Below are 22,924 nucleotides of genomic sequence, written 5' to 3' on the forward strand. Positions count from 1 at the left end.
CACACACACACACACACACACACACACACACACACACACACACACACTTACTTCAGTCAGAATAATCTCTGTAAAAGACTAAAACATTCAAGCCGCTTTCTGCTTAAATCACTATAGTAACCATACCCCACCATTATCTATACAATAAGACCCAGGAATCTGGATGTGACATGTTAGTCCTTCCAGGGCCAGGCCCCACCTCCCTCTCTAGGCACATCTCACAGCTCGCAGCACTCCCACGTTAGCCATACCCTCATGTGATTAACTAACCACACACTTTGGTTCATACTCCTGAGTATTTCTTTAGGTTTTTTTTTTCTCAGCTTCCTGGATAATTCTTACCCATCTTTCAAGACTCGGCTCTAGAAGCATCTGAGATGCCCCAGGTTGGACTAAGTGCCTGTCATCTGGACCCTCACAACCTGTCATTCATTCCTCCACTGTACCTATATTCATCAGACTATAATGAAATGCTACTTTTATTTCTTGCTTCCCCAGAGAGATTGAGTTTCTTGAGGGCAGGAACCTCTTTTATCCGTGCTGTAGACCTTGAGCTAAAGCAGGGCCTCACACAGAATACCTAGGGATAAGTTTGTTGAATAGAACAGAATAGAATTAAACTTGGCCCATGTGAGGACAGGGGTGGCTTCCCAACCTAGGGCATTATTAATACTAAGCAGTGAAAGAAAATCTCTTCACAAACTTTGCCTCCAGGTGGACAAGTATTTCTCATCGCTTTCCCTAGTCTTGTACCCCAGATCAGGTGGACACATGGGGGTGCAGGGGTCCTGTGACACAGTACTGAAATGTGATCTCTGGCTGGCAACTAGGGAGTGGGAGGTCTGCTACAGAGCCATCTCCAGGGCATGCTCCCGTATCTAATGTTGCCATAGGCTCTCCCAGAGGAGGATGCCACACGGGCTTGCAAATGCACAAAGGTGACAAAGCTATAGGTCCCCCTTCCCATCTTCTACCAAACTACCTGAAAGAGTGTTGCACTTTTACGTCTCTGTTTTTACCTTTTACTCCTTCCTGTGCCCACTGCATTTTTCCCCCTCCCATTGCAATTTTTGCCTCACCACAACTCTAATGAAGCTGTTTTCCCTACAGTCACAGTGAGCTCCCAAATCAAAATGTCTATCGATGTCTTTTTCATCCCTACATATCTCTTTGTCTCCAAAGCTGACTACTTGATGCCTCCATGATAACATTTACTACATTTTACCTTTTAATTGTGCACATCTTTGCATACATGACCCTCAAGCCATCTTAGTGAAGGCCAAGCAGATTTTCACATTCATCTTAGGACCCCTAGAACTCCTATGACAGCATCATATTTCACATATGAAACACAAATCAATGTTTGTTGACTCAAATTAACCCTAGAATAGTTTATCCAAAGATGAAATTGTGTCCCTCCATGGAAACCATCTACCAAGAAGTCACAACTTTAATAAGCTGACCTGTAAATGGGATGAGGGAAGAGTAAATAGAATTTGGTAAAATCCCCGATGCTCTTCTAACTGTCATTATATTCCACTGTAATTATTCTGTGCTGGGGACCAAAGTTCATTAGCAACTAAACTAATTCCATCTCCCTAGGGGCTACAAATTCAAGGGGAAGGTAAATTTGTAATCTGGTGTCCAGCCTCCAGTTTAAGTGGCTCTCCAGGGAGAATGAAATCAAAACGTCCAAGTCCCAAAACTAAAAAAGTCACCTGCATAGGCTTAAAAAAAATCATAAATAAAATGAGCTGTCCTTTTTAATTCTTTGTCTCAATGACAACTTAGTTCTTTGTGTTGCTCCCAAAGACACCACCACTTCTTTTCCTAGACGGAAAGCTTTCTGTAAATATGAGACCTCATTTTCCAATATCATGAGTTTATGTATATGTATATAGACCTAATTCCAACTAAAACATACTGTGCTGTGTATAGTAATCTCTTCAGTATTTGGAATTATTTAGAGGTTCCAGCTGCATCTAAACCAGGATATTCTAAAACCTGCCCATCAGCTTGTGGTGCCCTGGATTACCTCATGTCTCCATCAAGAAGAGAACTAAATAGCTCCTAAAATGACATTAGGATGTGAATTAAACACTCCAGTTAACACACACCTGATACGACAGTGGCAAACAAAACTCAAATATTTAACGCTGGCTGCATGCTGAATCTTTCCTCACCTGAAGGAAGTCTACATGTGTATATTTCCCCATGAGTTAAACCTGTGAAGTTCTGATATTCGCTGAGAGTGAATAGATAAATTGGCCCTGTGCCAGTCCAAATGATTTGCATTTTTCCATTCCAAACTCTATTTGCATATCTTCAATAGCATTCTTCAGAATGTTTCATACTATATTAGGCTGGGTTTTAGAACTGTCATAGAGCTTCAAATCATCCACGTACTGCAGGCATGAGACGTTCACCTTCCCATCTTTGGGCTCTTTTGTTTTCTCAGGTAACAAATTGCAAACAGAATTGTAATATCTTAGATGTCTAGAAATTCTCTGTATTTTTAAACTATGGCTCTCTTTCCCATGTGCTTTTTACCATATTAGTGATATTTCATTTAGTCGCTGTGATCTGTAAAAAACCTAAATTTTGAGAATCTAACATAGAAGCATACATAATCTTTAGCAGAACTTGGGTTGGGGTCTTGAAGTAATAGATCTCTCCAGGATTCAGAAAATATTCCTTTTCTTTGATTTTCTTGCATCCCGATTTGCTGTGATGAGACACAAATGCCAGCAGAGGGGTCAGGAGCCTGTTTTTATGGGCAACGGGACTTCTGGCTGCTGTCATCTTCCCTTTTTATTATTTATTTATTTATTTATTTATTTTTAAAAAGACACATTTATTCAGCGTCGTGATCAGGCTATTACGTTTAGCAATCAACAGCACGGGTGCAAACGAAAAAAAAAAAATCTACATTACAACCCTTTGTTGGAATGCTTTACACTTCCCACAGAACAGAAACTAAAATAACCTGTTATACAATTAGTCACTAATACAGTCCTCGAGTTTTTTTTGCCCATACACAGGAGTATTGTCTAAAACATGTCTTCTTTGTAGCATCTAGGCCCTGCCAGCGCTGTGCTTGGCTGAGTTCACAAATCCGTTGTAACCTGTAGCTTCCCTGTCACTTCTCTGGCTCTCCTCTCCTGCTAAGCTTTGTTTCCTGGCAGTAATCAAAACCTCTGCCACTTCCATAGCTACTGCTGCTGCTGGAACCACCATAGCCACCTTGGTTTCAGGGTGTGGCAAAGTATTGGCCTCCACCACCATAGGGGCCAGAACTTCTGCCTCCAAAGTTTCCTCCTTTCATGGGTCCAAAATTTGAAGATTGACTGTTGTAACTGCCAAAATCATTGTAGCTTCCACCACCTGCAAAATTGCTTCCACTACCACCGCCAAAGCCGCCTTTGCCTCCTCCGTTGTTATAGCTGTCACTCCCGCCGTAGCCACTGCCCTGGTTTCCATAACCCTGTCCACCACTTCCATAGCCTCTGCTTCCTCCAGAGTAACCAGGGTCGCCTCCTCCATAACCACCATCATTACCAAATCCATTATAGCCAACCCCACTACCACCATAACCACCACCACTGCAGCTGCCACCAAAGCCACCTCAACCACTGAAGTTTCCTCCATGACCAAAGTTGTCATTCCCACCAAAACCACCTCCACGACCACCACCAAAGTTTCCAGAACCACTTCGACCTCCTTGGCTGGGTGAGGCACTATCCATCTCTTGCTTAGATAGGGCTTTCCTTACTTCACAGTTGTGGCCATTCACAGTGTGGTATTTCTGAATGACAATCTTGTCTACAGAGTCATGGTCATCAAAGGTTACGAAAGCAAAGCCTCTCTTTTTGCCACTGCCTCGATCAGTCATGATTTCAATCACTTCAATTTTCCCATACTGTTCAAAATAATCTCTTAGGTGATGTTCTTCAGTGTCTTCTTTAATGCCACCAACAAAAATCTTTTTCACAGTTAAGTGGGCACCAGGTCTTTGAGAATCTTCTCTTGAGACGGCCCTCTTTGGTTCCACAACTCTTCCACCCACCTTGTGTGGCCTTGCCTGCATGGCCGCATCCACCTCCTCCACAGTGGCATACGTGACAACCCCAAAGCCTCTGGAGCGATTGGTGTTTGGATCCCTCATCACCATACAATCTGTGAGCGTTCCCCACTGCTCAAAATGGCTCAAACCTCCTATGAAGAGCTTCCGCAGCTGTTCGGGCTCTTTGGGTGACTCTGACTTAAGACATGACGGCAGTTGGCGGGGGGGGGGGGAGTCAAAGATGCTTACTCGGCGGCGTCCACGAGCAGAAAGTTCCCTTGCTTTTAGATATGAGTGTTACTACCTGTCAAGGGAGGGTTTGAGCAAGGACATCAAATAATGCCTGGTGGGTGCACAATTTGCTCCATAACACCTGTGGCATGCCAAAGTTAGAGTTGCAACATCAACACATCTTTAATCGAAGATGACAATTTATCCATTAGAAAGTATTTTCACACTCTATTGGTAAAACAATGGTGAGGTCAGGAGTAAGACCTGAATAAAGTTGGAGGAATGAAATGTAGATGACAAGGATGATCAGCCAGGAAGGAAAAGGTAGAAAAAGGTTGAATCCAAGTAAAAAGGGCATCAGGACGAATAAAGAGAATACTGTATTTCATCAACTCAAAGATGGCAATATCATCCCACCTTAACATCTGTGTAATTGGAAGCTGAAGACAGGCTAGGATTTTGTAGGTTTGTCCAAGTGGTCACAGCACCTAACTATGGCAAAGAGGGCTGACCAGGCCAGAGTGGCAAATATGTTTATTTCACCTGTCAACTCTGGTCAACAGATAGAGGCTGCCTGGATCATAGTGTTGAGAAGAATTCTGAGGCTGTGTCTTAGTGAAGAGTGTTGGTTCCATGAAGAAAAAGGCTGTGATTGATGAGTGATGTCTGCCTGAGAAGAAGAAATATTTACAGGATCACCATGAATTTGCCATCCCTAGCCCAGGCTGTCCAGATTAAGTGGGACAACTTTAGGTAGATAATTCTCCCCAGAGGTAAAGAATTTGATTGCCTCAGTCTGAAACTCTTGCTATGTAATCTACTCATAGAATTACTAAGCATGAATTTCAAAAGAGGGGATTGTCAGCTGACCAAGAAATTCTACTCTGAAGATAAACGGACAACTTTTTCTCGCATTTTTACTCTCTCCATTATATAGACTATGAAGATGCCTTGAGAAGTTCTAAGAGGAGAAAAATGTTAGTCATTCCTATACAGTAGCTAGGGAGAAGGTTTTATAAATCGGCTAGAATATATGGGTGGAAGCGTGTGTAAGTTCTTTGTCCAAGCCCTAGAAAGTCCATTAAGTGAAAATGAAAACAAAGTTAGGTAATAAACCTTAAAGAAGGATTGTTTTTACATCAGTAGTAGCCTTATTAGAATACACATCAATTTTAATTTTGCTTCAGTTAGAAAAGGCAAAAGCCCTTGTCTCATATATGCCTAGTGGGGTATAAGACCACTCCTCATCAGCAATTGTCAAATCATTTGTTTAAATACCGTTTCTCCACATTCAACTCCCATCTTCCTGCATAAGAATAACGTTTCCGGGCTTCCCTGGTGGCGCAGTGGTTGAGAGTCCGCCTGCCAATACAGGGGACACGGGTTCGTGCCCCGGTCTGGGAAGATCCCACATGCCGCAGGGCAGCTGGGCCTGTGAGCCACGGCCGCTGAGCCTGTGCGTCCAGAGCCTGTGCTCCGCAGCGGGAGAGGCCACAACAGTGAGAGGCCCGCGTACCGCAAAAAAAAAAAAAAAAAAAAAAAAAGAATAATGTTTCCTGAGGGTAGAATTTAGTGATATATGTCCCTAAGAGAGCCACGGAGCCCCTGGAACTCATTAATCCCCCCACCTTTTGTGAGATGCAGGCCTGAAATGGTTGGAGTTCACTTTAAACCGGACTGAATTTCAAAGCAAAGGGCTCTGAGGTGGCAAACAGCTCATTAATTCAGAGTGTAATTCAGTGGCAGAAGAATTGTTTTAAACGCACAATCTAAAACTATTTAAATTCACATTATAATTATAAACAAAAAGTATGCACTTCAAATTTTAAATCTGGATATGTAATCTACCGATAAAACTAATGAACAGAAATTTTAAAAAAGAGGGGACTGTCATCTTACCAAGAAATGCTAATCAACCTGCTTTTTGAAGTGTGCCTCATTTGCATCACAAGCATTATTATGAAAATTCAACATTATGCTTCTGTATATTGCATTGTACTGCTCTGCTGAACATCAAAAAAAGCAGGCAACACTTCCTCAAAGTGAATAAAAATGTAATAAAAAATCATGATCAAAGATAACTTCAATTCTCTGTTAATTTTACCTAATTCCACTCCTGGGATAAGAAGTCCTATTCATACGTTTTCTTTCCTGTAACAAATTCTCCAGCAACCTTATGGTCCCTAAATATATTCCCAAATGTAATGCATGCATAAATAAACATGAATCAAATTTGCATAGCCTCTACCATAAATATGGCAGCACGTTCATAAACTCATTAGAGTTCACTGTGAGGAAAACTCATTACACTCCCATTAGAACATGGCAATTAAGTTTTTAAAATTAATGTTACAGAAGTAGTTTTACTCTTTTTTAAAAAGTAACCAATAACAAATGATTCACCAGTGCTTTCTTTGTATATTTCTTTTGTCTAAAAATTAAAAAATAATTTTGCTTTCAGCATTGTGCATGGTGAAAAATTATAAATAGATATTGTCTAATGCACCTGGGATTATATACCAGTTTCTTTATTTTCTATAAATTTAAAGCATTATTTTCCTAAAAAACTGAGATAAGAAAATCAAGCATGGAAAGTTTTAATTATCGTTGTTAATTATTTTAGCTGAAGAATGTGCCAAATGGTAATAAACACCTTATAAACTGAAATTAAATTTAATTAAAAATTTAAACGCTGAAAAATTACATGTTGAAAGGTGATGTGCAATTTTTTTCCCCAGAAAGTGTAAAGTATATACACTAAGACAATAGGTACTTAGTATTTTTAAAAAGTTAACATTTAAAGCCATTTTTTCCATAAGTTGATTTTATCCACAAAACTTTTGTATATTTGTAATTAGAAGTCTAACGATATTACATTATATTTTGACTACATCAAAAATATTTTGCGGCACTTCCTAGTTGAAATAAATATCAGCCATAGACCACTTACATGTATGAAGAGAAAAAAAAAAAACAAGTGTAAGAGCAAGGCTTAGACTGAGAAAAACAAAAACTGTTTCAGTAATAACGATTGCTGTGAAATTCTCAGGTCCTCAGTCAGTTACTGGGTGACAAGTGTCTATGTTATTATCATTCCTGAAAAAGGCCATTTGAGGGGAAGGAGCATTTAATAGCCCAAAAGTCAACCAGATCTTACTGATCATGACTCATTTCTATAGCAAACCTCTATTACTTCTCTGACAGATCAAATTAAATTCTGCTTGGGGAAGGGATGGGACACTCCTCTTGGTTGAAGCAATGCTGTAATTTTTATTCCTGCTGAGTAAATAGCCTCAAGTCAAACTACTTGCCCTGACTAATGATCAAACATATCCAAGAATTCTGTACAAGAAATGCATTCGTCTCTCCTTTGAAGTGCATTGCTGGGAGAGTAATTGGGTTTGCTCGAGATTTTCCTTAGAACTGCAAAATAAATTTCTTGGCTAAGCATATAATCAAGCTACCGATTTTCTTTTTTTATTAAATATCTTCTTGTAAGAGGGTGGACACTGAATAAACATGTGCCTCAAAGGAATGTCAGAATGATACACTACTGTCTCTTTGCTGACAGGAAAATTCTCAGCAGTGTTAAGTTAAAAAATTCCATCAGAAGAAACATTTCATTCAGTCATATAATCCCCTCTAGAAATACAAATGTACCTCCTATATATTAATAACATTATAACTAGGCAGTCAGGAATATACAAAGATGAATATGACATAGAAACTGTCCTAAAAGAACTTATGAACTAGCAGGATAGGTATTATAGAAATATTTTTTTTTAAACTATACAAGAATAATCATCAAGTCAGGATGCGATAAGGCTATCTTAAGAATGCCACAAAATAAATGCCACAGGGCATCTGATGAGAAAGAGTTTACTTTTGGTGAAGATGGTTAACAGAGGCAGTTTGATGGTCATTACTATTATGTGAGCTAGGTATGCAAGAATGGATAGGATTTCAACAGGTAGGTGGTGGCTGGGGAGGCTTTTTAGGCCAGGGACAAAGGCAGCGAGGTAGGCGCTGTCTAGGAATGGAGAATAGTTCAAAATGACCGAAATACTAGAGAGAGAAGATAGAAGGTAAGTTTAAGGAGACAGACATAGCCAGAACACGCAGAACTTGAATGCAGACATCATTCATGGGGAGTGCACTGGGAGCTTCGGAAGTCCCTTCTTCTTCTGTTGATATTCCAGAAGAAGATATCCAACTGTCCTTTTGACAGTTAGTTGTCTTGGGCTGACTTTAAACACAGTAATCATAAGGACAGGTTTGCCTGGGAATGTCTGTTAATACTTCTCTTCTTGAGAAAAAGGTGTATCCCTTTTGTCTGGACGTATACACATTTAGACTAAAGTGGAAAAAAAAAAAAAAAAGGAAACAGGATCTAGTCAGGGCAGTTAGTGTCCTGAGGAGCTGTCCTTCAATCAACCTTTCTGAGCCAGACCTTTGCCTCCCATACAACTGAGATTTTGGAGAAAAATACATTATACTACCACGAAGAGAGTATGGAATATCGAGAGCCTCAGACCATGGCAGGAGTGCCATTTTTAGCTCCCAGTGCCAGAACAACTCATAATCAAAGTGAGTGAACCATGAAGAAGAAAGCTAGGATGGTCTCAGAATTAGCACTGTGGTCTCCATGCAGTGGAGGAAGTATAAGAGGTAAAGTGAATGCCCGGGGGTGGGATAGCTTCGTGATGTGGCAGTGGTGGCCTTGGTAGTACCTGTAGCCCTACATAATCATGGAGTGCCTGGGGTTTGAAGACTGCGTGCGGCTGAAAGCATCGAAACATAGTGCTATAGGTTACGACCGACAGAAAGACAACTACCAGGGAGAATGGGAGAGAATATGTACAGACCAGACTACGCATAAAGAGTCCAGTAAAGGAGTTAACGAGAATGAGAAAACAAGAGCCAGCCCAGGCTAAACAGAAGAACCTGATTGGTAGCTCCTTTGAAATATTCCGAAGAGAACAAAAAGAGTCAGAAAGAAAAGAGGTGAAACATGGCTAGACCATATTTACCAACTGCCTTTGTCTCAAGGATATGCTAAGCAAATCTAAACACCTGTAGCAGACTTAAAGAGTGTGTCTAGATTAGTTCTGGGTCTACCAACAGGACAGATTTAATACACCTGCCTTGCCCAAACTGTGGAAAAGGAGAAAGGAAAGAAAGAAGTTACATCAATGATCTACAATGTGTGTGTGTGTGCGTGTATTCTTTTAGTAAAATGTATTTTGAGCATACCCTAATATATGTATATTTATTCATCAATTATATCTATGTACTAATACATTGGTAAATTATATATGTTATGAAATATACACAGACATACAAATTTAGAAGGATGAGAAAAATAAATTTAAAGAGAAGTTCTAATATTTCCTTTAGAGGCCAATAAGTTAGGCAATTGCTTTCTCTCCTAACCATAAGGCAACGAGCTTCGATTTTTATATTCTGTAGGCAGTAAAAAAACAAGGAAAGTTTAGAACATGATATGAGATGATCAGATCGTTGTTTTAGGAGAATTTAGCAAGGAGATCAGAGTTGGGATGGTAAAAGGGGAGCTAAGACTGGTAGACCAGAAGCCAGAGATAAGGCCACATTGACAGTCATGGTATGAAATGATAAAGGCCTGGATTTATGTGTCGATGGTACAAATGGAGAGAGGTGGGCACACACACTCTGGCCATTGAATTTTACAGGAAACAACCACACAGTTGTACCAAACTACCGGCCCTCTGATGACTGCCCACCAGCAGCATTTTAAACAGCCAAGGCCTCCAAGTCACTGTCAATTCGGGGGACATGCTCACAGATCACTTCAAGAGACTAGAGCAAAACTTACTTAGGGACCAATTCTGAGTCCCATCAGGCCATGATAAACATTATTTTATGGGAAGTGGGAAACCTCAAGTGACCCAGTCCATGTAATTCACATGTGTGTGTCAACTGGAGATGGGCCGACAGCCATTACAAGATCATATTGCTTTGTCTTACATGCTGGCATTCCAGAGGCAATGTAATTTAAGACGCAAGCTGGTTTTCGAATGTCTACAAAGTACTCAGCTTAAATCAAATTCTTACGTGCTATCTCTCATTCCATCAGACTCCTGTTTTAAAGTATTAGGAAGCCAAAAGGAGTTTAAAATCACAACGGGAAATGCAAATCAATCTACAACAAATCATTTAACAGGTACCCTGGAAGAGAATTTTATTGCTACTGCCATTAACAATTTGCTTATCACTGACACTATCCTCTTTATGGATAATAGGTGGTTACCCCCCTCACAACTTAGGGTGACATAGAGGAAAAAGTAGCCCAAACAATCCCCACATCACTTCAGGAAAAATGCATTGAAATGACTAACTTTTCCCAAGGTCATCAGGCCAAGGGATGGGTTCTTCAGTTTCAAGATAGCTTACCTCCTGACCCACAGCATATGGTTTCTATTACTGCTAGACCATGACCACAGAGACATTTCAAATCCCTGTGAAAAATGTGATTCTACGTCTCCTGCTCAGTTGTATGTCATAGAGGACAGTTGAAGTTCTGGCAGATGAGGGGGAGGGGAAAGGGCAGCAGTGGGATATAATCCATGCCATACCTTTACATGATATGACTAGGTTTGTAATAGAAACCTTCTCACTTCTGGTTCCTCTCTTTTATCTTACAAACCACTTAGTGCTCACAGTGAACACCCTTCAGTGTATCATGTTTAAGCTCTCCAAAGATGTGAAACATCTTTATCAAGGGTGACAGCTCTGCCACTCACTAATTTGCTTTTCAAATTCTTTTTTTCAGGGATATAAAAGTAAATTTATGCTATTTAATCTGCAGTAACACAGCAAACAATATTCTGTCTGTGATGATTAAACAATGTTTCTGAAATTATGTTGAATAGATATTTACTTGTAGGTGTTACAGTTGCCTCAGAACATTAATGAGGACAAGAATTAGTCAACTAATACAAGATATTCCACAAGGCACCCTTAATCCATTCAGATAAATCAGGCTTTCAATATGAACATAATAATGTTCTGCCTTATTAGATTTCACAAATGATGTTTCCTCAGTTTTTAATATAACATAAAATGTAGAACTGTTGTCTGGTCTTGTAAAATAATTTTATACATTTAATTATGAGTTTCTAGCATACCCTAATTTTATAGTAGCTGATTTACAACATCTCTCTGGGCACGGCATTTAATGGTTCCTGACAAAAGAGATGGGCAAGAGATTACACACACACACACACACACACACACACACACAAATATTTACACAAATATGAGCAAATAACTCAAACAAGATATTTGCTTTACAGTGAAATCCCACCAAGTAGGAAAAAAAAAGTTTTGAGCCATTTTCCTAATTTTACCTTTATTAATTATTTTTGTCCCACGGTATTAACTTAGCGCTTTTTCAATGTGTCCTTTTCATTTGCTTGCTTGTTTGTTTTGGCTGTGCTCTATAGTCTTTATTTTTCCTTCTGGGGTTAGTTCTTTCTTTGTGATCATTTTGGATAGAATGTTTCATGGAAACAACAAGAACAACACTCTGACAACTTCCCATGGAGCCTGAATGTGTCTAGATGGAACTAATACTTTAGTATATGCAAAACACTAATCAAATTAAATTCCCTGGTTGAGCATGATGTAGGGAAATGCATCGATATGGTGTGTCCTATGTAGAGCAAGAGAAACTGTCATATCAAAAAATGCTAATTAGTGGAAAAAACTGATCCAAATGATTGTTTTATTGAGTTGACTGGTCAATTCCATTAAGAAGTGGTTCCTCTTATTCAGGTACCCTTTTGTAATATTATATCAGACACTTGATCTTGGGAATTATAAAGGCAGGGGTTTTCAATGTAGTTAAGGCCAGTAATTTACAAAGAAATGCAATTACTGATAGGAAACACATTTCCAAGGCTTTGTTACATATCCATTCACACTGCAATTTGTTAAATAACAAGAATACAAAAAACTTGAGCTGCCTTTGTTTTCAAGGAAGGATATACTCAGCTATCATTATCCTCACTGGGGGCTCCTAAGCACATCTGAATTTTTCCATTGCTGTGGCAAGTGTATTTGTTAATTATATAACAATTTCCTGTCTGTTAGACAATCAAAAATGTCCTAATGGTAAGCCTCTGTCTTGATGAAGAAATTCACCCATGGCCTGTTCTGTGGTCCCTGGGAAGACAAAGTTCATTTTGAAAATCTAATTTTATTTTCTAGATATTATGCATATATAATAAACACTTTCCACTTTAGTCTTCAGGAATCAATAATGAATAAAAAGGAAAAATTAATCTACCTTTAATTTACAGACCAATCCATCACACCTTTCTAATTAATCACGATTTCTACTTCCTCTTATCATTTTGAAAAACTTTTATGAACTCTCTGAAGCACACCTGCTTATTTTTTACAATCTATTTTCATTCATTCTTTCATCAAGTATTTCTGGACTATCTAATATTTGTTATCCATCATCCTGTGTACAGACATGATTTTGAAGGAAGAAAATTCTCAGTCCCTATGTATATTTCTGCCAAACTGATTCATTCAACTTGGCATTCTGTTTCATGGTCCATCATCACCAAAAGTTAGGAGATAGCTCTAAAAGTTTGATTTCCTATTAACAACCTTTACAGACCTCTTACCCATAAATTAATCCTTAGGATGCAAGTAGGAGAGGGTTCATGTAGTCAGTTCTGTCTTCTAGAATTTGATTAAATAGTATGGGCAACCTGTGGATGGCATTTATAATTTTATACATTTCAATTATAACCCTTCAGACTCGCTGCCATTTTAAGATTAAAGAATACTGGCTTCGGGGCTTCCCTGGTGGTGCAGTGGTTGAGAGTCCGCCTGCCGATGCAGGGGACATGGGTTCGTGCCCCGGTCCGGGAATATCCCACGTGCCGCGGAGCGGCTGGGCCCGTGAGCCATGGCCGCTGAGCCTGCGCGTCCGGAGCCTGTGGTCCACAACAGGAGAGGCCACAACGGTGAGAGGCCCGCGAACCGCAAAAAAAACAAAAAAAGAATACTGGCTTCATAGATAGTACTCATTCATTTGAGTACTGAAGAGTAATGAACAGTACATAGAGTAATAAGGGGAGAACTCTCTATTAGCCTTGATCTCCTTTGGGGCCTCTGTGTAGATCCCTTTTTGTCTTTACCTTTTTGGAAGTACAACCAGCTGGACCATATCCAGCATCCCTCCCTGAGTTATCCTGAGGATAGCAATGGAGGATATTTCCTGAGGATAGAAATGGAGGAAACTGGGACATTGGGATTTTAAGCAATTTGTGCTACAGGACAGTAATCTCTCAATATGCTTCAATGTAAACTATTCCCAGGCCATAATTTTGGGAAACTCAGCATACACTTCATATTATCAAACTGAAAAGACTCTGATATGCACTGCAGTAACATTTAAATAACCTAACTCTGTTTAACCTACCATTTCCTAAATATTTTGGAGTTGGAAACCTTCAGTCTTTTGTGTGTTTATGGATTTGGGGAGCTTTTTTCTTTGTTTGTTTTTGTTTTTTGGTCTAATAACCATGAGCAATCCACCTTTGGGGGAATTCTGCTATTAATATATTCATTTGAGGATCTAAGTGTGTATAGCAGAAATAGAAATAGAAAAGCCCATGGTAAAATCCTTCATTGTAGGTTGTTATTTGACATATTAACGTTTTCCTGAAGAAGCAATGCAAGGGAAAGGCTACCCAAAAGCATATAGTACTTAGCTCCAAGTAATGCCAAGATCTTATGTGTGATGGGGCCTAGCACAGTGTCTGGCATGTACTAAGAAATAGGTAAAAAAAGATTAAAATAGAATTGAAATGGCCAGTGGCTTCTTCAGTTCCAGTTTCTAAGAGGATGGCACAATGCCCCCTCCTAGAGCAATGGCAGTAAATTACTCTGGTCCAGTATCTAAACAGGATACTTCAGTTGGCTTAGATCTTACTGTCTATCTGCCCAATACAGAATCCTGGATTCACCTTGGATTGGTTGTTAACTCATCTTTCACGTGTTCTTTCATTTATGAGCAGAACTCCTGTTTCAAATGCATGCCTTCCTGTGCCCACCTTATCTTATACCCTGATTCCTGAACCTTTCCACACAGAATGATCTGGAGTTCTAAGGCTCTCTTTTCCCTCATGTGTCCAAAGCCCAAGTAATAAATAAAAAAAGATGGTGGGAGATCCAACAGTACCAAGGAATTGATAGAGTTTAGATAAAATTGTTGTTATAAAGGAGTTTACGCACATACAACAGCAAAACTGAATTCAACAAATCATCTATTTAGTTCTATTTTACCACAGTAAGGGGAGAGTCAGCTTTAACAAATCCATCTCTCTTTGTTAATCATTCACTCACTCAAATAAGCATGTATTCTCACAGACACACAACTAGTCAATGCACGGAGCAGAATCATTAAAGCACATTTAAAATTTGTGCCTCCCGAATGTCTATTACCCTAAATCCACTGAGCTTTAACAATGACTAATACAATCCAGAAGACAGTAGAATAAAGTTATTTCAACCAATGATTCTGGTTGTTAATGAGCAGACATTGTAGTACTAAAGATTCTGCCACTATAAAAATGTCCTAAAATATTTTGAAGTATCTTAAAATGTTTAAATATATACGATAAATACATAGAATGAAGAAACTTAATAACCTATATCTCCAACATACACTTAACTGGTCCCTCATGATTTTAATTCTTCCCTTACACTGAATCTACAGTGATGGGGACCCCTGATATGTACCAATCGGAATCATTTACCCACTACTGTTGTCAAACATCATTTTACGTGATTGAATTGCTTCACGACAAAGCACAATCTGCCCTCCCTCTAAGGGTATGAAAACATTACTCACACTACTCTAGAAGCTGGTCATGCTAAATATTTCCTATCAATATATTTCCTCTTCTAGTATTCTCTCTGAAATTTGATTCTTCCACCTAAAACAAAACAAAACAAAAAAAAAACACCAGTGGCAAGGGTAAAGGTCACAAGTCAGCATTTCTTCTTCAAATATCTCTATTTAGGGCTTCCCTGGTGGTGCATTGGTTGAGAGTGCACCTGCCGATGCAGGGGACACGGGTTCGTGCCCCGGTCCGGGAAGATCTCACATGCCACGGAGCTGCTGGGCCTGTGAGCCATGGTCGCTGAGCCTGCGTGTCCGGAGCCTGTGCTCCGCAACGGGAGAGGCCACAACAGTGAGAGGCCTGCGTACCGCAAAAACAAAACAAAACAAAACAAAACAAAACAAAAATCTCCATTTAAATGCAAATTTTGGCCTTTAACCTAGCCTTTAAACAGTCATTTCATAGAAATGCAAAAAGTAAGAGTAAATTTTGTGTTTTACTGCAGAGTAGCTCCCTAATGTGTTATTTACCTTCATGTATGCTGTATTTATCCTACATTTTTAGAGCTTGATGGATTTCTTTAGGGACAAGTAGTATTTTCTCAGAAAATTCAATTTTAAAAAATTTGAATATGAATAGAATGGTTTACAGCTAACTTTAAGAAAATAGAGCCTCATCATTTTTTATAATTCGAATCACTAGAAGTTGCTACATTTTTTTCATCATAGTATTTTTATTTAGCTTATGCAATTTACAAAGCTATGGCATTCATTAGTGACAAATAACTTGAAGTAGTTTTTATTATTGTTGAAACTAACTTGAATACACTTCTATGAAAATAAAAATGTAAAGCAATAGCATTTTCTACTTGCATTTCAAAATGTAATAACTGAAAACACTGTAAAATACTACTTAATAATGAGGTGACACTTTTGTCCCGGTGACTAACTTAAAGTAAAATTAAAATGATTAAAGTTTTAAAAGAAACAAAAAAGCTATTCAGAAAATATTAAAAGTTTCAAAGCATTAAATTAATAGAACTTCAGAATTATTACCAGAATTAAATTTTTTACAAAGTGAATTGAGATACAGAATCATAAAAACAGATGTGAATGTACTAAACTGTTGCCTTTTCAGTGCCCTGTAAGGCAGTATAAAAGCCATTTTGTACCTCCAGCCGACCCCCTCAGCCTGTCTGTGAGGTGACTTGTTTGCAGCTGTTGGGGGTAGTCTCCTCACACCAAGGCAGTGTTTCTTTCAACTTTTCCTCCTCAGCAATTTCTCTCAAGCCATGGCAGATGTCTTAGCTCCCACACTGGGTGGATTGGAAGTATAAGGGAGTTAATATCCCTCCCCCTAGATACCTTCACAAATGGAATAGAAGTTAGAGAGCATCTTAGAACTGTGCTGTCCAATGGAGTAGTCCCTAGTCAGCCATTATGTGGCTGTTTATATTTAAATTAATTAAAATTAAATAAATTAAAAATCCAATTCTTCAGTCACACTAGTCATATTTCAAATGCTCAATAGTTATATGGGGCTATGATACAGGACAATGTGGACATAGAACACTTCCATCTTCAGAAAGTCCTATTGGACAGTGCTGTTTAGAGGGACACTTCTGTTTAGAGGGAGGCTATGTCTTCTACATTTTTCTTCAGAGGGTCCCCAGCAGGATTGAGCCTCAGTTGCCCTCAGTGGTAACCAGGTCAAGAACATATCCTTTGTTGGGTTTTGTCCTGTTCTCTAACTTACTCCCTATCTCTTCACTTCTACTTCCTGGGATGGTAACCAAATAAACTATTTGCACCCAAATCCTTGTCTCAGGCTCTGCTTTGTGGGGTATGCAAACCAAGAAAGGTAGCATCTCAACGTTTTTGATTCTGCTTTAATTCAAGAATCCCATGTTTAACCAAGATGCAGACAGGAATAAGATAATTATAATAATTAAATTATATGCTTTCATAGTTCCTCCCCTCCATCCCCCTTCACCTGCTTGAGCTTCATGCCTTTACTAATTTTATAACTACCTGGTCTTCATTGACTTGATCAGGCTGAGGAGGGAACAGGACAGTGTCAGAGGCCAACCAGACAGGCCAAAATATTGTATTTTAAAAGGAAGGGTAGCTGAAGAAATAGAGGGATGGAAAGGAGCGAAGTAGAGAGGAGAAGAGAAGAAGAGCAGGTGGCCTTAGGCATGGAACTCTGGAGAGAGAGAGATTTAAATAGGAGGGAGTATTAGGAAGCCTGGATCTACAACTTCTTGTCTGATGCAACTCTCACTACTGCCTTCCAGAAAGACCTTCAGGAAAGATCCACATTAGTTTTCAAGGCTTTCTGGGGTTAGACTTCAACATCTTTCTGTTGTAACACTGGTCTCAAAGGGACCAAGCACAGTCAGGGTGCATCCCCAAGAATAAAACAACCATTCAGTGTGAACCTTACATTTGTACTATAGTACCATGCACTACTTAATGCAAGAAAAACAAAAAAATGAAAACTATGGCAAACACATAACAGCCTGACAGTGTGACATTAACAAAGCATCTTTTCCCAAAATTGTGGGGATTAAAATTATCTTAGATGTTTACACATGTTTAGTTACTGGCAACATACTTGAGGTTTAAAGGGCAACCTGACTTCTGAAATGATTTTCATAAAGTTTAGTATCGTATTAAGTTTATGGCAAACATTACTAAATTTAAGAATTGCCTTAGCAGGTAACTACTAATACTGTTAGTAAGTAGCCCTTGGAACTTTATAAAAACGAAAGTCTGTGAAATTGTCCATCCCTTTACCGTGTAAGAAGCATCCACCAGTGGGCTTTAAGCCGTACTTTGAATATTATTACGGTAGAACTTTCACTTTTTCTCCTTTATTTAAGTTTAAGGTAGACTATGAAATTTACAAATGATAATAATAATGTGACTGAAAATGTAGGTGATTTGCTCATTTGTTTGAAAATCAGTGTATTCCTGCTAAACATGTATTTCTCAACTTTGTTATTCAAAGAGTAAAATAGCTTTCAAAGTTCAAAATACATTATCAATGAAATTGAGACACACTGATAAGACATATACATTAACTTGTACACTCTCCACAGAAATCTCCCACACAGAAATACCAAGTTTCAGTTAATTGCATTTTATCACTTTTTCTTGGGGGGGGAGGTGAGGGGGAGTAGGAGTGTTGGGAAGCGATTTTGCCAAAAAACAAGTCTTATATTACACTGATATTCCAACAGAATATCTGAAAACTTTTCTCTAAACTTTTTTTTTCCCTATAAGTCGGGGATTTTGCCTCCAATCAGTCACATCAATAAAACAGGAAATATTTACCAAAAAAATGGTAAATTCGCCCATTCATGCATACATTCATTCACTCACTCAGGACATCTATTAAGGATGTAATTGTGTCAGGCACTGTGCTAGATGGTAGAAATCTAGAGAAGTTAATTTAACCAACAAATATTTATTGGACACATATTTTTTTTGTTAGGCCTTTGGTAGGTGGTGAGCTAAGAGTGGTCACCAGTTCCTTCCACTGAGGAGACACAAGAGTGGGGAAACCAGGTGAGCAGAGTGAGGTTTCCGGTACTGTAAGATGAAGGCCACCCCAGGGAGGCATGCTCACAACCACCACCCAGAGCAAAACGTGCAGATAAAATAACCAACACCGAGCTTTAACAGTATATATAGAGAAAAACACCTTGCCACTTGGACTAGGTACAGATAATTTTGGTTCAAATTATTTCTAAAGGAATATTTTTAAAGGATAAATGTATTACTTATGAGGGCATCTCTCTAGCCAGCAAAGCAAAGGCAGGTTGACTTCTTGGGCCCACTGGATAAAAGAAATATTTCTATGGAACAGTTACTGATCCTCAAATGCCTGAAGACAAGTTGTTTTCTGATGTAGGTTAAACAAGTCCTTTCCCTGTGGATCTGGCTATGATATGCATATGGTAATTCCCTGCCAGTTAATAATTTGACCCTTATTTCAGTCCACCGTTAACTAAATTATTACATTTGAATGTGGTTTCTCTCAATCTGCACATTGGACATTCTATAAATCAATATCTAGATTGTTCCTTGATTTTTCTAGTGCTATATGAACACACAGACATTTCACTCGGTTTAAGGAAATGAAATACAAATAAAGATTACACTAACATGCTCTTTCTAATAAGTGAAAAACAAACCTGGCATCATATTCAAATTTGGTATTCAAATGCTTTATGTAAGAATCTAATTTTTTTTTAATTTCAATTAAGCAGAAAGATACCATCCTTAAGAAGCTTGCCAATGTTTTATATAACACAAAGCTTAAGCATTAAAGTTAAAAAAAAAAAAAAGGCTCTAAAACCATTGTACAAGTAAAGAACACAGCAAAATATTACCCGATTACCATTCCTAGTGGCCCAGTGATCACAGCATGGCCAATTCAAGTTTCAGTGATGCCTCTTTAAGCCTTAATGAACCGTAGTGCCCTAATGAGAGGTTTCACTGAATCCTGGTCAACCAAGCATGCAATTCACAGAGAAAAGAGAAAACTAGCAACCCACTGCATCTTAAATGGTGATATTTGTATCAACAATGTTTACAGGCCATTTTTTCCTTTGGATTAAAAACAACCAAACAGCTATGGTTCTGTGGGACTCGTATATAAGGGTGTTCATTCAATTTAACGTAAAACTCATTTTATGTCATGGAATATTCTGTGTCAATTCATCAATGTTAAGGATTAACTCAACTGAACTTTTAGGAAAATAATATTTGCATAGTTTTATATAGTCAGAAGTACAATTTTGAAATAGTTCACAAAGAATCAAAGATTTTGTCTATAGAAATTTAATGCTGAGACTAAAAAAAATTATTTTCTGGAAACAAAGATAGTCAGTTCATTCAAAAAACAGTATTGGTTTGTTTCTGACGACTTTCTGGCATCATATAAGTCAAAACCGTATTCGAACTCCACACATTTTCGTTCCCTTTCTAGTGACTTTGGTGAGTGTGGACAGAGTGATGGGTAGAATATGTCCAAAGAGAAAAAGTCAGACTTAAAGGCATTACTGTTTACAGTCTAATGTGGTGCTCCAAGGTCTTCTCCTTTTTGCTTAAGACCCTCAAAAACGACTGTGAGACAACTGGGAGTGGAACTTCACTTGACACCAAGTAACCTGAATACAGTGCTTGTAGGATAAAACTCCACCTCAGTGACGTGCTACTCTTTTGAGCATAGGCATCACTTTTCCCTTTAAAAAACAGTTCTGGACCATCATATGTTAATCATTGTAATTGTGAGCAAAAGGAAGAGAAGGGAGTTGAAAGAGACTCTGTAGACTATGTTTTTATTGTCTAACCATAAAATAGAAAAAAACGACCTGACTTAGAATATGCCAAAGCATACCTAGCATTCCCCAGTAGGAATGTAATGTCTAATGGTTGCCAGCATGATGTAACACAGTATATATTATACCCCATGCACAACCTCACCTTTTAAGTGTCAGATATCATTTCTTTAGGGAGGCCTTTCCTGACTTCCCACATTAGATCAGGTTCAAACTCTCTGTAACTTTTCCTTCATAACACAAGTTCCATCCAGAAGGCACTTGTACAATCATTTATTTCAGATTTGCCTCCACGCACTGCATGGTAAGTTCCAGTAGAGTGACAGGGGTGTCTGTTTCACATCATTGCTGTATCTTGGGCCCAGCACAAAGCCTAGTGAACAGGAAGCACGCAAACGGCTTTGATGGAAGCAATGAAAGACCATGCCATTCAAGTTAGTCCCAAAAGTAAAGTCGGAATCAGGCAACTTCCTACACAGGTGTGTTCTAGAGGGTATTTGAGTAATGTGTTTGAAATTTAAACATTCATAACCTTTCACGTTCTTAAAGAGAAGCTGTGTATTCAGGAATGGTCAAAGAAACATTTATAATCACAATAGCTCAGAATCAACTTAAATTCCAACAGCAGGTAATTAACTAAATAAATTATGGCACACCCTTAAAATGTACCAAAATAGCACAAAATTAGTTGCATGGACTAAGTATACATAAAACACACACAGAAAAACTTTATACATACAGATACATTGGAAAATATAGGTGAAAAATTCTGAAGGGCTATCAACCATTAACAGGACTTATCTTTAGGTTGTGAGACTACACGTCATCTTTATTTTCTTCATTATGCTTCCCTATTTTTCCTAAGCTTTAAAATTGACCAACATTACTTTCATAAAAAATTAAAATTATTAAACTAAAAGGATACCAGGAAGATGGATTATGACAATAACATGGGTAGAGCATAATGATTCTTGCATATAATCCTTTTTTACTTTATGAGACTATGAAGTCTTCTATATTAGATATTATGTAAAAACATTAGTTACATATTTTGAACTACTATTAATACGTATTAAAATCTTATTCAAATGCAAATCAATAAGTAGGCTTGTGAAATTAAATGTCTAACCTCCAACACTTTAATAAAGATAACAGTTTTGGAGAGGGACCGCAGCAAGGAGTATGTCTGGCAACTTTTTATTTTGGCAAGGGAAATGTGCAAATATAAAAATAAGATGAATTCAAGAATTATTACATTACCTATAGCACAAGGAACTATATTCAATATCCTGTGATAAACCATAATGGAAAATAATATAAAAAGAGAATGTCTATATGTGTACAACTGAGTCTTTTGCTATACGGCAGAGATTGGCACAAACTTGTAAATCAACTATACTTCAATTAAAAAAAAGAATTATATTATCTGTAAAATACAATCTCTGAAGTCTCTCAACGTGCAAAACCTAGGTCAAAAGAAAATTTAAAACTTCTTTTCTACAACTGAGGTCAAGGGCAAGGGCTTTGGTTTATGACACTGAGGGAATGCTTAAAATCTCAGAGAAGGGCTAATATCTACCTAGAGCTTACTGTGAAGTAAGTCCAGATACCATGCAGAGAAAACGCCCAGGCCAAAGGTGGAATTCCGAGCTGCTTTTATTACTGTTGTTGTTATGCGTGGGGATGGGATAGAAAAAACTAATTTGCACGAATCATCAACATAACTGTTGCAACCTCCTACTTAATGCAGTCTGTATGGAAGGAGACTACCTACTGTGCAGATTGACAAGCAAATCCCAAGGATATCAATAAAGAGTTCAATAAGTCAGTTGATGCCAACTTAATTTTTTAATGTACTTGGAGTAGTCCCCAAGGGCCCCGTGGCTGCCTCAAAGTAGTTCTGTAACAGCAAATGTCACAGCCATCCAAGGATGTGGGGATGCTAATGTAGCATTCTTCATAAAAGAAAACTGGGTTGCTGCTCTGCCTGACATCATAACAAAGCCATGATGGATGTGTACTCCATGTGTTGAATCGATTTTTGTTAAGTCTGAGCTCTCATACTATTTTATCCTAATGTGCCCAAATAAGCAGTGTTGACTCCTTAATTTACTCCTTTTAACGCCAGCAGCTTCCAGGACTCATTAATGTGATGCTGCATTTAGGCTGTCTGCTGAATTTGCTAACCACAAATGTAAGAAATCTGAATTTTTAAAACTGATAACAGGAGACACCTTCAAGATGGCGAAGTAGTACGACGTGGAGACCACCTTCCTCCCCACAAATACATCAGAAATACATCTACATGTGGAAGAACTCCTACAGAACACCTACTGAATGCTGGCAGAAGACCTCAGACTTCCCAACAGATAT

At 38.4% G+C, this 22,924-nt stretch overlaps 1 protein-coding gene and 1 pseudogene across 1 annotated transcript in view; both read right to left on the reverse strand.

The window, feature by feature from the left end:
• Positions 1-22,924, reverse strand: part of MACROD2 (mono-ADP ribosylhydrolase 2) — a 1,989,594-nt gene that overhangs the window by 1,150,436 nt on the left and 816,234 nt on the right. The gene's annotated exons all lie outside the window — the stretch shown is intronic.
• LOC113626480 (heterogeneous nuclear ribonucleoprotein A1 pseudogene) lies at positions 3,199-4,185 on the reverse strand (annotated as a pseudogene).

Source organism: Aethalodelphis obliquidens, unplaced genomic scaffold (genome assembly GCF_003676395.1).
Source record: "Aethalodelphis obliquidens isolate GAN/ISIS:26980383/991018 unplaced genomic scaffold, ASM367639v1 scaffold18, whole genome shotgun sequence".
In the NCBI taxonomy this organism is placed as follows: domain Eukaryota; kingdom Metazoa; phylum Chordata; class Mammalia; order Artiodactyla; family Delphinidae; genus Aethalodelphis; species Aethalodelphis obliquidens.